The sequence below is a fragment of the Bubalus bubalis genome, chromosome 5 (assembly GCF_019923935.1).
Source record: "Bubalus bubalis isolate 160015118507 breed Murrah chromosome 5, NDDB_SH_1, whole genome shotgun sequence".
Classification (NCBI taxonomy): domain Eukaryota; kingdom Metazoa; phylum Chordata; class Mammalia; order Artiodactyla; family Bovidae; genus Bubalus; species Bubalus bubalis.
In genome coordinates, this window is record NC_059161.1 from 109,466,101 (window position 1) to 109,484,659 (window position 18,559).

The 18,559-nt window shown below is 47.5% G+C and overlaps 1 protein-coding gene across 6 annotated transcripts in view; it reads left to right on the forward strand.

Annotated features, from left to right (window-relative positions):
* The window catches only part of PKNOX2 (PBX/knotted 1 homeobox 2), a 297,298-nt gene that overhangs the window by 177,319 nt on the left and 101,420 nt on the right, over positions 1-18,559 (forward strand). For 4 of the 6 annotated variants that reach the window (XM_044943542.1, XM_044943543.1, XM_006057667.3 and 1 more), the window contains one exon: positions 15,383-15,487. The exons of 1 other annotated variant lie outside the window; for it this stretch is intronic. The gene's annotated coding sequence lies outside the window, so the exon portion shown is untranslated. Of the gene's footprint in view, positions 1-15,382; positions 15,554-18,559 lie in introns of all 6 variants that reach the window. One more of the 6 variants, XM_044943541.1, reaches the window with a different exon arrangement.

The window sequence follows — 18,559 nt, forward strand, 5'->3', positions numbered from 1 at the left end:
GCCCCACTGCATATGGAATCTTCACAGACCAGGGATCGAACCCATGTCCCCTGCATTGGCAGGCAGATTCTTAACCACTGGATTACCAGGGAAGTCGCAGTCCTAAACCTCTTACTTTATAGATGGAGAAACTGAGACCAGATGTACCCAGGGTCACATCCCGAGCTCAACCAGGAGGGTGATGGATAGAACCCAAGTGTCCTGACTTCTGATGCAGTTCCTGGCCTCTCTGAGTTCCTCAGTTGCTGATTCCACAAGAACAGGGATCCTGGGTGCTGCTCTCAGCCCAGGTCAAAATCACCATGGCTGGAGGGGAATTCTTGACTCTCAGCTTTCCTTTCAAATCCCAGCCCTTCCCAAGCAGTCTAGGGAGGGAGATATTTTAGATAAAACTTTCCCATCCCATCTGTATCTGACATTCATTTCTGAGAGGTATCCGAATGAGAATTTTACAGACGTTTCATTTCTCAGCCTTTTCCTGGTTCCTTTGTGGTTCTCCAGGCACTGGTTATGACCGAAGCCTTGGAGACGCAGGCAGTGTGAATCCAGAGTGGGGACTTGGTGCCTGGGGCACAGGTCATCTGATAGGCAGCCTCTCCAGACGCTGTGTGATCATCACAGGAGGGAACAGGGCAGTGCGAAGGGCACGGAGGCACGGAGAGATTAATTTCTCCAATGTCAAGCTTCCTGTGCATCCCTTAATGACTGAAATTTACATGTGTGGGGAAAATCACAATTTCCGCTGGTAGGCATGGAAGGGAAGTCACAGCCATCAGACTGTTTTGCAAGTGGGTGTGTCCACAGGGCTCTGAATTGACCACACTTGCAATCTTTTGGTATTTTACAGGGTGTGTGGCCACGATCTTGATGGAGAACTGGAATTTATGCCTTTGCATGTCTGTGTCTCTGGGATTATTCGTGTGTGTGTGTGTATTGCCATCACTTCTATCTTTGTGACCATGTGTAGATCAATGTGTGTTTCTTTTTAAAAAAATTATTTCTCATTTCCTGCATAAATTATTCCAAGTAAAAGGCCATCCGGAGCTCAGTTCCTAGCATCCTTTTTCAATAAAGCAATATTATCACAGCCTAGTCCCAAAACTGGTCCCAGGAGAGGCTTTTCCTAGATTCTTTGTCAAACGAAATGTCACCGACTCACCAAATGATGAGAAGAAGAATTCTTCTTGTTTATTTCCCAAGTGAGGCAGAGCAGCAGCAGCAGCTCAGCCTCTGTGCATCCTCTCCCTGGCTGGGCAGGGAGGGGGACAGGTGGGCAGGGGGCTAGGGAGGCAGAGGAGGCTAGCCTTGAACTCTGCCCTTTCCCTTCACCCCTTAACCAGCTTTGTGACTATGCGAGTCACTGTTCTAGCCTCAGTTCTCTCTTTCAAAAATAGGGACTAATTCTACCTCCTTTACAGGGCTGTTGCAAGGACTGAGTAATAAACCGGGCGATGTAGTTCTTTGTAAAGGACATAGCATGTTGTGTGCCATACATTCTACAGATCCTCTGCTGAATATGTGTGTGTGTGTGTGTGTGTGTGTGTGTGTGCTCAGTCTTGTCCGACTCTGTGACCGCATGGACTTCTGTGGCCCACCTGGCTTCTCTGTCCATGGGATTTCTTGGGCAAGAATACTGGAGTGGGTTGCCATTTCCTACTCCAGGGGATCTTCTTGACCCAGGAATTGAACCCAAGGGTTTTGCATCTCCTGCATTGTCAGCTGGGTTCTTTACCACTGCAATGCCTGGGAAAGCCCCTCTGCTGAATAGATATATTTATTTACTTCTTTATGAACAAAACACACATTAGGCTCTAAACACTTTCAGTTTAGGATGATATGATCTACTGGGGTAGGCAAAGAGAGAACCACAATTTTGCTGGATAAGTGCTAAGAGAATTGTGCACAGGGTGCTCTAAGCTGCTAGAAATATCCTGTGGCAGCCAAGTGGAGGAGGGAGTCAGTTCAGTTCAGTTCAGTCACTTAGTCGTGTCCAACTCTTTGTGATCCCATGGACTGCAGCACTTCTTTCTTCCCTGTCCATCACCAACTCCTGGAGATTGCTCAAACTCATGTCCATCGAGTCGGTGCTGCCATCCAATCATCTTATCCTCTATCGGCCCCTTCTCTTCTTGCCTTCAGTCTTTCCCAGCATCAGGGTCTTTTCCAAAGAGTCAGTTCTTCACATCAGGTAGCCAAAGTATTGGCATTTCAGCTTCAGCATCAGTCCTTCCAATGAATATTCAAGACTGATTTCCTTTAGGATTGACTGGTTGGATCTCCTTTCAGTCCAGGAGACTCTCAAGAGTCTTTTCCAACACCACAGTTCAAAAAGCATCAATTCTTTGGCGCTCAGCTTTCTTTATAGTCCAACTTTCACATTCATACATGACTACTGGAAAATTCTGAAAGAGATGGGAATACCAGATCACCTGACCTGCCTCTTGAGAAACCTATATGCAGGTCAGGAAGCAACAGTTAGAACTGGACGTGGAACAACAGACTGGTTCCAAATAGGAAAAGGAGTACGTCAAGGCTGTATATTGTCACCCTGCTTATTTAACTTATATGCAGAGTACAACATGAGAAATGCTGGGCTGGAGGAAGCGCAGGCTGGAATCAAGATTGCCAGGAGAAATATCAATAACCTCGGATATGCAGATGACACCACCCTTATGGCAGAAAGTGAAGAGGAACTGAAGAGCCTCTTGATGAAAGTGAAAGAGGAGAGTGAAAAAGTTGGCTTAAAGCTCAACATTCAGAAAACGAAGATCATGGCATCTGGTCCCATCACTTCATGGGAAGTAGATGGGGAAACATGGAAACAGTGTCAGACTTTATTTTTTTGGGCTCCAAAATCACTGCAGGTGGTGACTGCAGCCATGAAATTAAAAGACGCTTACTCCTTGGAAGGAAAGTTATGACCAACCTAGATAGCATATTAAAAAGCAGAGACATTACTTTGCCAACAAAAGTCCATCTAGTCAAGGCTATGGTTTTTCCAGTGGTCATGTATGGATGTGAGAGTTGGACTGTGAAGAAAGCTGAGCACTGAAGAATTGATGCTTTTGAACTGTGGTGTTGGAGAAGACTCTTGAGAGTCCCTTGGACTGCAAGGAGATCCAACCAGTCCATTCTGAAGGAGATCAGCCCTGGGATTTCTTTGGAAGGAATGATGCTAAAGCTGAAACTCCAGTACTTTGGCCACCTCATGCGAAGAGTTGACTCATTGGAAAAGACTCTGATGCTGGGAGGGATTGGGGGCAGGAGAAGAAGGGGACAACAGAGGATGAGATGGTTGGATGGCATCACCGACTCAATGGACGTGAGTTTGAGTGAACTCTGGGAGTTGGTGATGGACAGGGAAGCCTGGCGTGCTGCAGTTCATGGGGTCGCAAAGAGTCAGACACGACTGAGCGACTGAACTGAACTGAACTGGAAAAACCATAGCTTTGACTAGATGGACCTTTGTTGGCAAAGTAATGTCTCTGTTTTTTAATATGCTGTCTAGGTTGGTCACAGCTTTTCTTCCAAGGAGCAAGCATCTTTTAATTTTATGGCTGCAGTTACTATCTGCCATGATTTGGGAGCCCAAGAAAACAAAGTCTGTCACTGTTTCCATTGTTTCCCTATTTGCCATGAAGTGATCCCATGATCTTCATTTTTTGAATGTTGAGTTTTAAGCCAGCTTTTTCAGTCTTCTCTTTCACTTATCAAGAGGCGCTTTAGTTCCTCTTCGTTTTCTGCCATAAAGGTGGTGTCATCTGCATATCTGAGGTTATTGATATTTCTCCTGGCAATCTTGATTCCAGCTTGTGCTTCATCCAATCCAGCATTTCACATGATATACTCTGCACATAAGTTAAATAAGCAGGATGACAATATACAGCCTTGACGTACTCCTTTCCCAATTTGGAACCAGTCCATTGTTCCATGTTCGGTTCTAACTATTCCTTCTTCACCTGCATACAGATTTCTCAGGAGGCAGGTAAGGTGGTCTGATATTCCCATCTCTTAAGAATTTTCCAGAGTTTGTTGTGATCTTCACACTCAAAGGCTTTGGCATAATAAATAAAGCAGAAGTTAATGTTTTTCTGGAACTCTCTTGCTTTTTCAATGGTCCAACGGATGTTGGCAATTTGATCTCTGGTTCCTCTGCCTTTTCTAATTCCAGCTTGAGCATCTGGAAGCTCATGGTTCACATACTGTTGAAACCTGGTTTGGAGAATTTTGAGCATTACTTTGCTGTGTGAGATGAGTGCAATTGTGCAGTAGTTTGAACATTCTTTGGGATTGCCCATCTTTAGAATTGGAATGAAAACGGACCTTTTCCAGTCCTGTGGCCACTGCTGAGTTTTCCAAATTTGCTGACATATTGAGTGCAGCACTTTCACAGCATCATCATTTAGGATTTGAAATAGTTCAATTGGAATTCCATCACCTCCACTAGCTTTGTTCAGTGATGCTTCCTAAGGCCCACTTGACTTCACATTCCAGGATGTCTGGCTCTAGGTGAGTGATCACACCATCATGGTTATCTGGGTCATGAAGATCTTTTTTGCATAGTTCTTCTGTGTATTCTTGCCGCCTTGTCTTAGTATCTTCTGCTTCTGTTAGGTCCATACTGTTTCTGTCCTTTATTGTGCCCATTTTTGCATGAAATATTCCCTTTGTACATCTAATTTTCTTGAAGAGATCTCTAGTCTTTCCCGGTCTATTGTTTCCCTCTATTTCTTTGCATCTATCTCTGAGTAAGTCTTTCTTATCTCTCCTTGCTATTCTTTGGAAATCTGCATTCAAATGGGGAGGAGGGGGTAGGCTCAGGGAAACTGATTAGGAGGCTGTTGCTGAGCCAGGCGTGGCAGAGCTGATGGAGAGGAGGAAAGTGCAGCTTGCTTTGCCTGGGGGCGAAAGACAATGATTAGCCTGTGTCAGGACACACTGACCTTCTCCCATTTCTGGATTGGGAAGGCGGTCTTAGAACCCAGGATCATTCAACAGCCTGGGGGGCTGAGGGAGCAGGGGCTTCAAGGCTGGAGGTCTGACCGTTGGGGAGAGGAATGGTGGGGAGCAGCAGGAAAAGGATGGAGCTCAGCTGAGGAAAAGGAGGGTGCACACAGGAAGGGTTTGCAGAGAAGGTCAAAGGGCTTGTGATGGAGCTGCTGGCTTTCCCCAAGAAGGTTAATCATGCTGGAAAAGTTGAGCAAATTCTTTAAATTTGAGGCCGATTTTAGATGAGTTTAAAGGGCTAATTGCTAGGGACTTCCCTGGTGGCCTAGTGGTTAAGACTTTGCCTTCCAATACAAGGGGTGTGGGTCCAGTCCTTGGTTAGGAAACCAAGATCCCATATGTCTCATGGCCAAAAAACCAAAACATGAAACAGAAGCAATGTTGTAACAAGTTCTATGAAGACTAAAAATGGTCTGCATCAGCACCATCTTTCCAGATTCCATACACATGCATTAATATGCAATATTTGTCTTTTTATTTCTGACTTAACTTCACTCTGTACCATAGGCTCTAGGTTCATCGACCTCCTTAGGACTGACTCAAATGCTTTCTTTTTTATAGCTGAGTAATATTCCATTGTACATATGTGCCACAGTTTCTGTATCCATTCATCCATCGATGGACATCTAGGCTGCTTCCATGTCCTAGCTATTGTAAATAGTGCTGCAGTGAACACTGAGGCACACATGTCTTTTTCGATTATGGTCTCCTGCATTGCAGGCAGATTCTTTACGTTCTGAGCCACCAGGAAAACCCCCTTCAATTATGGTTTTCTATTGCAGAAACCAACACAATATTGTAAAGCAACTATCCTCCAATTAAAATTTAAAAATAAAATTTTAAAATGGTCCATATCCAAAAAAAAAAAAAAAATCTTAAAAAAATAAAGGGACACTTGCTTTCCACGCGGGATTTCCTATCACCAGGCTCACCTTTGGGTCTGGGCAAATTCTGCCCGGGCCTCTTGACTGCTCTTGGCCCTCCTGCTCGTCTGTTCATCCCCTCATTTAACAAACACACATTGAGCCTGATGCTAGGCCAGAGCTGAAAACATAAAAGGTAAGGATCCCTTGTTCAGCTCAGAGCTGAATGAGAGGGACCCCTCTAGTGACACATAATAATAAATTGATGAGATTCAGCCTGGAGTTCATAGCTAAGAACTTTGGGCTTTATCTTACAGGAGAAACAGTCCCAGTTATCAGGGGAGCGGGAAGGAGGGAGTGACTTGCCTTGTGGGGGTAGAGGAGCATTGAGCGATAACTTCACAGAGTTGAATCTTAAAGGATGAGTATGATTTTGCCAAACAAGATCTAAACAAACCACCGTACTGTCATTGTCTTAACAACGATAGTCACCATTTATCACAGGCTTTGTCTATGTCAACGCTGAGTCCTTTATTATCCACTGAGCATATCTTATGTCTGATGTAAAACCGCTCAGTTCAGTCCCAGTAAACTCCTTGTTGTTGAGTTTGGTGATCACTGAGCTAGGAAGGGGGCTTCCCCAGTGGCTCAGGGGTGAAGAATCAGCCTGCAATGCAGGAGATGTGAGTTCGATCCCTGGGTCAGGAAGATCCCCTGGAAGAGGAAACAGCAACCCATTCCAATATTCTTACTGGGAAAATCCCATGGACAGAGGAGCCTGGCAAGCTATGGTCCAAGGGGTTGCAAAGAGTTGGACACAACTGAAGTGACTGAGCATACCACATACAACTAGGAAAAGGGAGATCTAGGATTTGAATCCAGTTTTTCCCACTGTACTGTCTCCCACACCAACTTATTAAGAGGCATGTGTAAGGAGCATGTAAAACAACCCATTGTTTTCTTCAAATCTTTCAATTCAGAGACACACTGAGGCATAGAGAATTGTGATGCCTTTGACAATGAGTAATAATGACTAAACAGGCAAAGTCTAGCTGAACTGGTTAAGCACTGATCTGATTTAGCATTTTCCAGTAGTGGTTGCCCTTCCTATGATAAGAATGATCCTGCTGATGATCTGCATAGGCACACCACTAACCTAGTTACACATGGGAGACATAAAAGAAATGGAAGACTTGAGTCTCTCTCTCTCTCTTTCTTTTTTTTAAATATTTATTTCTTTAACTGCATGGGTCTTCATTGTGGCACTCAGGATCTTCAATCTTTGTTGCAGCATGTGAGATCTAGTTCCCTGTCCAGGGACTGAACCTGGGCCCCCTGGAGCTCAGAGTCATAACCACTGGACCACCAGGCAAGTCCCAAAGACACCAGTCTTGTCCTCAAACATCTATGATGCATGCCATTGAGATTTAGACAAACACGGAAAGCAGAAGTTCACAAAATAAGGGCCAAAATAAAGTAAGATTCAGGGCCAGTCATAGGATGGAGGAGCAAGAATTTGACTTCACTCAGCTGCAGAAATTCAGAGAAAGGTAAGACTTGAGGATTGGCTAGGACCTGGGTATCGCAGAGGAAGGAGGGCCACCAAGCCCTCCAGGCAGCCCTAGTGGGCTGAGAAAGAGAGGAAGAGGGCCCAGACATGGCGTGTGCTCAGTTGTGAGATAGGGCAGGCTGGTATGGCTGGAGCAAAGGCTCAGGCTTGAAAAACCAAGGGATTAAGTAAGATAAGTAGGTTGGGGTTGATGATGAAAGACAAGAAAAGAGGCTATGAAATTTGAATTTTGTCTTCATAGACCTCGGCAAGTCATTGCAGACTTCTGAGTTGGGGAGAAGCAGTATAAACAAGCCTGTAAACTATTTTAGCCTCCAAGGAGGCCCTCTCTTCCTAGAGGATTAGAATCCGGTCTCTTTGAGATGGTCCTCACAGCTCTGGTGAACTCTGAGTCTTTTGCTGGGATGTTTGAGTTTGATAGCTGCTCAAGAGCAGTCAGAGAATGGGGTCATGTGAGAACGGGGCACGGTGTCAGGTCCCACCTCTTATATGCAGACAGCAGTGATGAAGAGTGCCGATGATGGGGATGGACCGGAATTCAGAGGTGGAGGGTTTTGTGCCACATTGCAGAGCAAGCTCCTGGCAGAGCTGGAACCAGCCACCCCAGCAGGGAGGTGAGAGGAACCTGTATCTTTGGGGAAATGCCCGAGGGTCCTAGTAGGCAAATCACATGGTTGTACTATGCAAACACAGGCCCTGGAGGGTCTCCAGACAGAATGGATTCTCTCGAGGCTCTTGGGTCAGTGAGGACAAAGACTCCAGTGTTTCTGCTCGTGGGACAGATACCAGGGTGGGGTAGCTCCCTAAAGTGGACAGGGGGCAGGCCTTTGGTTTGGGTGTCTGGCCAGAATTCCAGAGGCTCGGTCCTCAGCACTGCCCTGTTCATCTGAAAAATGTAAATCAGACCCGCTGAACAGGCAAAGGTGTTCTCCAGGGAAGCCTGCCGTCCATCAGAGGTCAGAGGGCGCCCTGGTTAAATGCCTCAGGGAGGCAGAGAGGGGCCTGACCAGAGCTAAAAATCAGGGGCAGGGCCACTGCTTTCCTTGGGGATCTTGTGGGGACAGAGGGACCTTTTCTTCAAGCTGAAGGTCCTGGTTCCTCCTGTCCCTTAAGCATCTGGGCCATTGGGTCACATGGGCCCATGTCTCCCCATCTGTCTCTCTGTCTGTCTCTCTGTCCACCTCCATGCCTATCCGGCTGTTTGTTAATTGGACCCCAGCCCAGCTCCGGGGTCAGGGCAGCGGTATTACAGACTGCCTGCAAGCCTTTAGAGGAGAAGGACTTTGCATGGTGACAAAACAAAGGGGACTGAGTTTTCTCTGGAAAGATCTAAAAAGGCACATGCGGGACCCTCCTCGGGGCAAGGTGGGCATGAGCATGGGGGAGGATGGCCTTGCCCTCTGGCCCAAACGGTCTTTCACTCTCCTCTGGCCCTTCTGCCCTATGAGTTGCCCTGTTATGCTCAGAGGAAGAGATGGCAGTGACAGAAAAAGATGACAGGCTCTCTTTCCGCCTTGAAGCTTTCTCCAGGCTGGTGGGAACCAGGCAGTTGTCAGTTCTGGGAAAGGGGAAATCTGTGTGTATTGTAGCCCTGAAGCGGTGCCCTGCATAGGACACGTGGGCATCACCAGGGACCGTCCTTCCCCTCTCGGCTATGTATTTATTAGTCCCCCAGTGGGGCAGGGTTGGCGTCTTTTCCCTAAACTGGTGTGATTCCCTCTGTGCTGTGTTAGGGGTGAGGGCAGGGGCAGAGGTACAGCTGGAGCAGAAAGACAGAGAAGCAAGCACTGCAGCGAGATGCAGAGAGGGAGCTCTGGCCCTTCAGGGCCAGAAAGGGTTGCAATTACAAGAAGGGGCTGCCGGACACACTGGGCAGGCAGGTCAGCCTCCTTCTGCAACCCTGACTCGGGCCTTGTCCTCTGCCCCTGGCAATGAGGGCTTTGGCAGAGGAGGGGCAGTGGGACCAACAGCCAGCAGCAGCAGCATCCACGCACGACAAGTTATGCCCTCTGAGATGTGGGGAGCTTCGGTGTGTGTGTGTGCTTCATCTTTGCACGCTCAGGCCCTAACACATGGTAGATTCTCAATGCATGGAGTCTACATTGAAGCAGTTTGCATCTGCCCAGAAGAAGGGAGGAAGCAATAGCTAAAAGTCTACCTAAGACCAGAGCTGTCTTCTGCCAAAATAGGTCTCAGACCCCTGGGACACGAGGCAGGGGAGGCTGACACGAGCTGAGCCCCCAGGAGTAGCCCACCCCGCTACTTAGGACACATCACCTTGCCTCGTCCTTCAGGAAGCCCAGCGTTTCCGTAGCATTTACACTGCAGGCTTCCCTCTGTGCCGGTAAGAAATACAAGAACAAAGAGAGGTGGGGAGGTTGGAAGAGCGAAATATCCGGAGCCAGAAGACGTGCTGTGTGCCCGCTTGTCTTCTTAGGCAAGTCTGATGTTCGACTTTCCTCAGCCTCGATATCCACCTTGATACGATGAGATGAACTACCCAACAGGAAAAAAAGGTATTTCGCATAAATTGCAGATGTGATGTAAATACGTGTGACCTTCTGCAAGTCATTATTCTTTCAAATGAATATGCATTTAGATCTGGCAACTCCACATCTATAAACTTCTCCTAAGACAATAATCAAGTCTGGAGCAAAACTCAGCTATAAGAATGGGCTTTATGGGACTTCCCTGGCGGTTCAGTGGTTAAGACATTGCCTTCCAATATAGGGGTTGTGAGTTCGATCCCTGGGTCGCAAAGCTGAGATCCCACACACTTCCTGGCCAAAAAAAAAAAAAAAAAAACATAAAACAGGAACAATATTGTAAAACTCAGTGGAGGCTTTAAAAAATGGTCTACATTATTAAAAAAAAATAAAGGAATGGGAATTATTTGTTTATAGTAGCAAAATCTGGAAATAATAGACAATTGGTTGGATAATTGTAGTACATCTGTAAATGGAACATGACATAGTCACTAAGATCATATGCAAAGGTATTTATGGTATGCTGCTAAATATAAACAACTGCTTCCAGAACAAACAATATGTATAGTATGATGCTGTTTTGAAGAAAGAAGGGTTTTACCCTTCATATTAACTGTGATTATTTTTGTATGATAGGATCACAACTCACTTTAAAATTTCTGGGATTTCCCTGGAGGTCCAGAGGTTAGGAGTTAGTACTTTCACTGCCAGAGGCCAGGTACAATCCCTGGCTCGGTAACTAGATCCCAGAAGCTGCAACACACCACCAAAAAAAAAAAAAAAAATTCTCTGTCTTCTTTATCTATTTTGTGCAATAAACATATATTAATTTGTAAAGGTAATAAAAGTTGTTACTGTATTGAAATGAATGCATGCTCAGTCGCTCAGTTGTGTCTGACTATTTGCAAGCCCATGGACTATAACCCGCCAGGCTCATCTGTCCATGGGATTTTCCAGGCAAGAAATACTGGAGTGGGTTAACATTTCTTTCTCCAGGGGATCTTCCCAACCAAGGGATCCAATGTGAGTTCCTGCATTGGCAGGTGGATTCTTTACCACTGCCCAACCTGGGAAGCCATTATATTGAAATATTGCCATCTAAAGATTGTTTAAAGAGTTAAAGAAGATATTACATATCAAAGTACTTTGTAAACTGAACAATTACATGGATGTAAGACAGGGTCTCTGCCTATGAGGAGCCTCCAGTTTGGAAAGAAATGAAAGACATGTAAAATAACTAGACCATAATACGGAATGTGGCGAGAGCTTTCAGAAGATGACAAGCAGCGTGTTCCTAGGAAACTCAGAGGGAGATACAATGGCGGCTAGCTGTAGAGGAAAAAGCCAGAATGTTCACACTGAACACTGAAGAATCGTGAGGGTCTTTTCAGGTAGAAATGTAGAACTGGGGCATTGAGAACAGGAGGAGGTTGTGGAGCAGCTTGGGGAATGGAAGGTGTTATGAGTGGATGGAAGGTAGACAGTCTGCAGGTAAAGGGTAGAAGCTGAGCCCAGAAGGCAGAGTGGTTTGCCGCGAGACTGAACACCTGTAGGTGCCTGTGAAGAGGGAGTCACTGAGGATTCTGGAGTGGGAGATGACACAGCTGTGCACCCATCCCGGGCGTGGGTCTGGATGGATGCAGGATGCAGCTGGCTGCCTGGGAAGCCTGGAGGTGGCTCACAAGTTGGAAGGACTTGGCCCGCATGACCAGGAAGGAGGGCCCTTTCTAGGAATATCCCTGAGAGTGGAAATGCTGCAGGAAGGGGGACCCCTTCCAGGTCCCGAAACTGGGCTCTTGTCTAACATTTGGAAATGAATTGTCTGAGGAGACATGTGTGCTGACAAAGCAAGAGATTTTATTGGGAAAGGGCACCCGGGCAGAGAGCAGGAGGGTAAGGCAACCCAGGAGAACAGCTCTGTCACATGGCTTGCAGTTTTGGGTTTTATGGTGGTGGGGTTAATTCCTGGGTTGTCTTTAGCCAATCATTCTAAGTCAAGAATCCTTCCTGGTGGTACATACCTTGTTCAGCCAAGATGAATGCCAGAGAGGATTCTGGGAGGATGAATGACAGAGAGGCTTCTGGGAGGTGGTCAGACATGTGGTGTCTGATTTTGACCTTTCCTGAAGTCTTCCAGTTGGTGGAGGCTTATTAGTTCTGTGTTCCTTACCAGGACCTCCTGTCGTAAAACAGCTCATGCAAATGGTTTACTATGGTGCCTGGCCAGGGTGGGTGGTTTCAATCAGTGTTCTTCCCCTAACAGAAAGGCTGGAGACCATCTTCCGCCTGGACTGGAAAGGGATGGGAAGTGGGGAAGTGAGAGGAGGAGGACATGAGGTGGGGCTTAAGGAGGGAAGAAGTGGGTTTGTCCCCCAGTTTTGTTCTCTGAAGGTGGGGGCAGAGGACTGGGAGTCACTCACAGAAGTCACAGTCAAGACCAGTGGAGGAGAAGTGGCCTGGGGTAGGAGTACCTTGGTGCTCACGGCATCCTCTCTGGGCAGTGGCCAAGGGGCCTGAGCCTCCTGCCACTTAGAATGTCTCATATCTGCCATCTCTTCTCTGAAGAAATCTGAGTCCAGGGTGGTGAAGGGGGTTGTTTCAACCCAGATTGTGCTCATGGAAATTCATTAACCACCCTGCCTGTTCTTGGAGTTCTTCTCAGCTCATCCCATCTCCCAGCTCCCCTGCTTCCTCGGGCCTGCAGCTGGGAATTCATGCACCCTTGAGGATCCAGGATGCTGCGCTTCTGCCATCCTCACCTCCCAGCAGTGCACGTAGGCCAAACACACACACACACACACACACACACACACACACATGCACAACTCCCAGGAAGGAAGTAGGGAAGTCTTGTTCAGGCAAATGTCTGAATTCCCAGTTCCCAGGGCAGCTCCAAGCCCAGCCGCTGTTTAGCTCCTCCTGTTGTCATGTCACTAGTTAATTACATTCTTTACTAAGGTGCAAATGTGTTTTTACAGGGAGACTAAGATGGTGTTAACTAGGAAGGAATTATCAATGTTAAAGACACACTTACCTCTGGTTGCAGGGTTGGGGCTCTTGGCTGGAGGTGGTCCATGAGGCTGCCCTGAAAACAAAGCTCAGGTATAGCAGCCCCCCTCCTAAACACCCCCATCCCACCACCCCCTGTCATCCTTGCCCCAAGCGCAGCCTCAACTGGAGTCAAATTAGAAACTCGATCCACAAGGAGAAATTGATGTGTTTGGGAAGTATCAGGCCAGGCCTTATACCAATACTGACCACCAAACTCATTTTTGAACATTTTGGTCCATTTCAAATGTTGAGAAACAAAATTAATCCATTTTAATCTAATTATTTAGAAAAGGCAGAGGAACCAGAGATCAGTTTGCCAACATCCATTGGATCACAGAAAAAGCAACAGAGTTCCAGACAGATATTTATTTCTGCTTTATTGACAATGCCAAAGTCTTTGACTGAGTGGATCACAACAAACTGGAAAATTCTTAAAGAGATGGGAATACCAGACCATTTTACTTGCTTCCTGAGAAATATGTATGTAGGTCAAAAAACCACAGTTAGAACCAGACATAGAACAAGAGACTGGTTCCAAATTGGGAAAGGAGTATGTCAAGGCTGTATATTATCACCCTGCTTATTTAACTTATATACAGAGTACATCATGCGAAATGCCAGGCTGGATGAAACACAAGCTGGAATCAAGACTGCCGAGAGAAATATCAATAACCTCAGATATGCAGATGATACCACCCTTATGACAGAAAGTGAAGAGGAACTGAAGAGCCTCTTGATGAAAGTGAAAGAGGAGAATGAAAAAGCTGGCTTAAAACTCAGCATTCAAAAAAACTAAGATCATGGCATCTGGTCCCATCACTTCATGGCAAATAGATGGGGAAACAGTGACAGACTTTATATTCTTGGGCTCCAAAATCACCACAGATGGTGACTACAGCCATGAAATCAAAAGACCCTTGATCCTTGGAAGAAAAACTATGACCAACCTAGACAGCATATTCAAAAGCAGAGACATTACTTTGCTGACAAAGGTCCATCTAGTCAAAGCTATGGTTTCTCTAGTAGTCACATATGGATGTGAGACTTGGACCATAAAGAAAGCCGAGTGCCGAATAATTGATGCTTTTGAACTGTAGCATTGGAGAAGACTCTTGAGAGTCCCTTGGACTGCAAGGAGATCCAACCAGTCAATCCTAAAGGAAATCAGTCCTGAATATTCATTGAAAGGACAGATGCTGAAGCCGAAGCTTCAATACTTTGGCCACCTGATGCAAATAACTGACTCATTGGAAAAGACCCTGATGCTGGGAAAGATTGAGGGCAGGGGGAGAAGGGGACAACAGAGGATGGGATTATTGGATGGCATCACTGACTTAATGGACATGAGTTTGAGCAAGCTCCAGGAGTTGGACAGGCAATAGACAGGGAGGCCTGGTGTGCTGCAGTCCATGGGGTCACAAAGAGTCGGACATGACTGAGCGACTGAACTGAACTGAATCTAATTATGGTCTTCCCTGGTGGCTCAGATGGTAAAGAGTCCTTCTACAATGCAGGAGAACCTGGGTCAGGAGGATCCCCTGGAGGAGTGCATGGCAACCCACTCCCATATCCTTGCCTAGAGAATTCCATGAACAGAGAAGCCTGGTGGGCTACAGTCCATAGGGTCACATGGAAAAGACCCTGATGTTGGGAGATTGAGGGCAGGAGGAGAAGGGGGCAGCACAGGATGAGATGGTTGGATGGCATCACCGACTCAACGGACATGAGTTTGAGCAAACTCTGGGAAACGGTGAAGGACAGGGAAGTCTGGCATGCTGCAGTCCATGGGGTCGCAAAGAGTTGGACACTACTGAGTGACTGAAGACCAACAAATCTAATAATAAATAAATAAGTCATGCAGCTGAAGCCCCCTTTAGGTCAAGGCTGTTCTTCACTGCTTTGGGTCCTTTGCCCTCCAGACTCTTCCTTCCTGCTGCCCACCAGTGCTCTCCTCCCACCCAACAGCGTTCAGACCCCCAGATGAAGCCTGTCCGCTGGGAAAGCATCTGAAACTCCTGCACACATCTGAGCAGGTGGCAACTGCCACTCTTTCTCTGAGTTCCCTACAGTTTAAAGCAAGAAGCCAGCTGTGCTTCCCCAAGCTTCACAAATCACTCAGTGACCTGACCACACTTGGGGCAGAGGGGCTGTCTGGTGCCAGGAGACCAGACAGGCAACCATAGGCCATTTCCTGCTGAGAGAAGGGCTGGGCTCTAACACGGCTCGGTGGGTCTGAACACCCAACGAGGAGAGGGGCTTGAATGATCGTGTAGTAGGAGGTCTGCAGAGCACACAGAGTGTATCCTTCACCACCAGCCTGGGAGGAGGGGGCGCAGAGTGGGGTCCCCCTTTATCCCTGCACCTCTAGCCTTCCCTTCTGAGTGCTGCTCTGCCCTTTCTCACAGGTGCACTGGTTCTGGTCAACAGGAAGGATTGCTGGCCCAGCTGGAAGTGAGGAGAGGACTGAGTGCCCTGAGGGCCATCCTAGAGGCCACCGGGATCACCGAACAGTAAGAAACGTTCTCCATCCTTCAACACGTGGTTAAACCCTCCAGGCTTCCCTGGTGACTCAGATGGTAAAGAATCCTACTGCAATGCGGGACACCCAGGTTTAATCCCTGGGTTGGGAAGATCCCCTGGAGAAGGGAATGGCAGCCCACTCCAGTATTCTTGCTTGGAGAATCCCATGGATGGAGGAGTCTGATGGGCTACGGACCATGGACTAGCAAAGAATCCCACACAACTGAGTGACTAGTACTTAGCAAACCCTCCAGGTAGATTGTCTTTTCTTCTGACAACCTTGAGAAGCAGCCCATAACGTTAGCTGACACTTACTGCACATGACTGCAGAACACGCAAACCCGTTCTGTTTCTCCTTGGCCCCTGGTGGATGGGGCGAGGGCTATGCCTAGTCCCTGACTACCTCTATTTCCCTCTACATATTCCATGAACAATAAACTCTTGTTGCTATGGAGGGATGGGCTGCTGCTCACACCCATGATGTTAAGACTTGTCCAGCCCTCTGGAGCAAGCCTTGTCTCCAGGGGTGTTTGTGAAAAACTCAGTTCCTGGACCTCACACCAGAGATCCCAAATTGTGAGTCTAGGTTTAGACTGAGAATCTGCACCCTGCCCCCAGTGTTTCTGATGAACACAGAGGAAACTGCATCGAAGATGTGTGTGATGAACTGTGAGAACTAGTTCCTTAGAGAGTATAAAGCAGAGAATCTCACTTAATCCTCTTATCAGATAGGGTTCTTAAAATCCCCTTAAGTAACCTGATGATCTCACAGACCTAAGTAGCAGTGTAGGCAGGGGTTTAGAAATCCAGTTATCCAAAACAAGTCTTTTTTCTTTCCAGTATGCCATGATAAGGGCTGGATCTGTTATGGTGAGATGGGCTCCACCCCCCAACCCCAAATCCACAGGACCCTGCTGGGGTGTTTGTAAGTTTCCCTGATGTGTTAGGGCCACCATGATCTTCTAGTTTCCCAGTCTTTGTGACCCAATATGTGCTCAGTACTCAGTCATGTCAGACTCTTTGCAACCCCATGGACTGTGGCCCGCCAGGCTCCTCTGTCCATAGGATTTCTCAGGCAAGAATACTGGAGTGGGTTGCCATTTCCTTCTTCAGAGGATCTTCCTGACCCAGGGATCGAATCCACGTCTCTCGAGTCTCCTGCATTGTCAGGCAGATTCTTTACTAGTTCCACCTGCGATCCAGTCTTTGTTTGGGGGGCAGTAATCATTGCCAGATTCCTCACAAAACCTTGTTTCCCTCAAGAGAAGAAGAAGGAGAGAGGCAGGTAATTAGAAATGTCATGTATATTGAAGAGGACCACACACACACACACACACTCACACTGACCACTGACCACTGAACCATCTTGCCAAGAGAGCGCCAGTCTGTTCTGTGTTCTGGGACTCAATACAGTTGACACCGTTGCTTGGGTGGGTGCAGTCGGCAAGGACAATTTTTGCAGCTAATGCTGGAAGTGTGGCAATCAGGGAGCCGCCAGCTGTCTCACTTAAATTCTTAGCTCTCTCGCTCTCTTTTTTTAAAATCATTTTGCTTACATAATCCACCCCCTTTTTATTTTCTAATTCTCTCCTTGCAAAGCTGGCACCAGAGGGGAAGGGCTGGGGTGGAGGGGGTAGCAATTACACATCAGTTTGGGGAGCATTTACATTTTGCAATTACAATTTAAAAATAAGCCTCGTTAATGATCTCCACGTGTCAACGACAACCCCTAACTGACATACATTCTCTTGTGGGCCTGCCTGCCTGCCTCCTGCTGAAGTCAGAGGCTCCCTGGGGGTGGAGGTGGCTGGGGAGAAGTGGGGGAGCCGACAGCATCTGGGGGTGGGAGTGAGGGCAATGAGGTGCCCTGGCGGTTGGAGGAGGGCAGGTATGGAGCTGAGCACTAAAAACCAAGGGTCCAGGCTTCCAGCTTCTCTTCTCCACTCTGTATTCATGCTCCAGTGCACCTCCTTCCAGACATCTCAGAAGCAATGCAGGGCTCGGGGCTGGGAGAAAGGGAACCCCAACTCCTGTTCTCCTCCGAGGTGGGAATTTTCAGGGTCCTACTGGGCCAGTTGAGCCAGCCATTATGCCTGGGTGTTCATGGATTGGGCAGGGGGCCTGAGTCCATACCCAGGATTCAGGAAGTGAGAAGGGTTAGTTTATCCCAGTTTGGGAAAGACACTCCTCCTAGCAATGAGTGACCACACATTGATTGATGCCCTCTTATTCCTTGAGCAGGGACTTTGGATCAAAGCAGCCCAGCTTCAGATTCCAGCTCTGCCATTTGCTGGCTGCGGGATTTGGGGCAAGTTACATGACTTAGGTTTTCTAACTATCACTGTCTTGATGGACTGGGACAACCGCGTTTACCTTGCCGGGCTTGTGTGAGGATGAAATGCCAGGAACTACTGTAGGGCACCTCACGCACATCTGGCACACGATGGGTGCTCCCAAGCCCTTCCCCAACGTGTCCCCTCCTGCCCACATCGAAGCTGCTTCTTTCCAGCTTCTGTGGACACTAAGGAAGTGTGTTCCTGTCTGATTTCCCCTGGTCTTCCCCAAAGTCAAGCCACCTTCTCCATGAGCAGCTCCCGAAGTGGACCCCAGCCCCAAACACCACACCCCCCACCATCTCCCTATGGGCTCCTCTGCAGGGCCCTGGCATCAGGCTGCTGCTCCAGCTTCAGCATCTCTTGGCTTCTTTCCTGCCTCTGGTTGGTAACAAGCCCAACTCCCCCTCTTCTGGGCACTAATTCAATACAGTGACCTTCCATCACGCCCCACGTATGTTCTTTATCTGTGAATGTGAAATGCGGATGGGAGCGCTGTGAGATGCCTTTTAGCCTCGGCATCTGTAATTCTCAGATTTCCCTTCCCGACTTGATTTCCCCCTGGCCAGTTACTTGTGCGTGAAGCTTTCATCTCCTGGGCGGCTTCATCCAGGTCCATCTTTGAACTTACAACTTGTAGTCAAGAACTTGCATTTGTGACTTGAAACATACATAAAACAGCTCTCCCCTAGCATAGAAAGAGATCTGCATCTTGCAGAATTCTGAGCG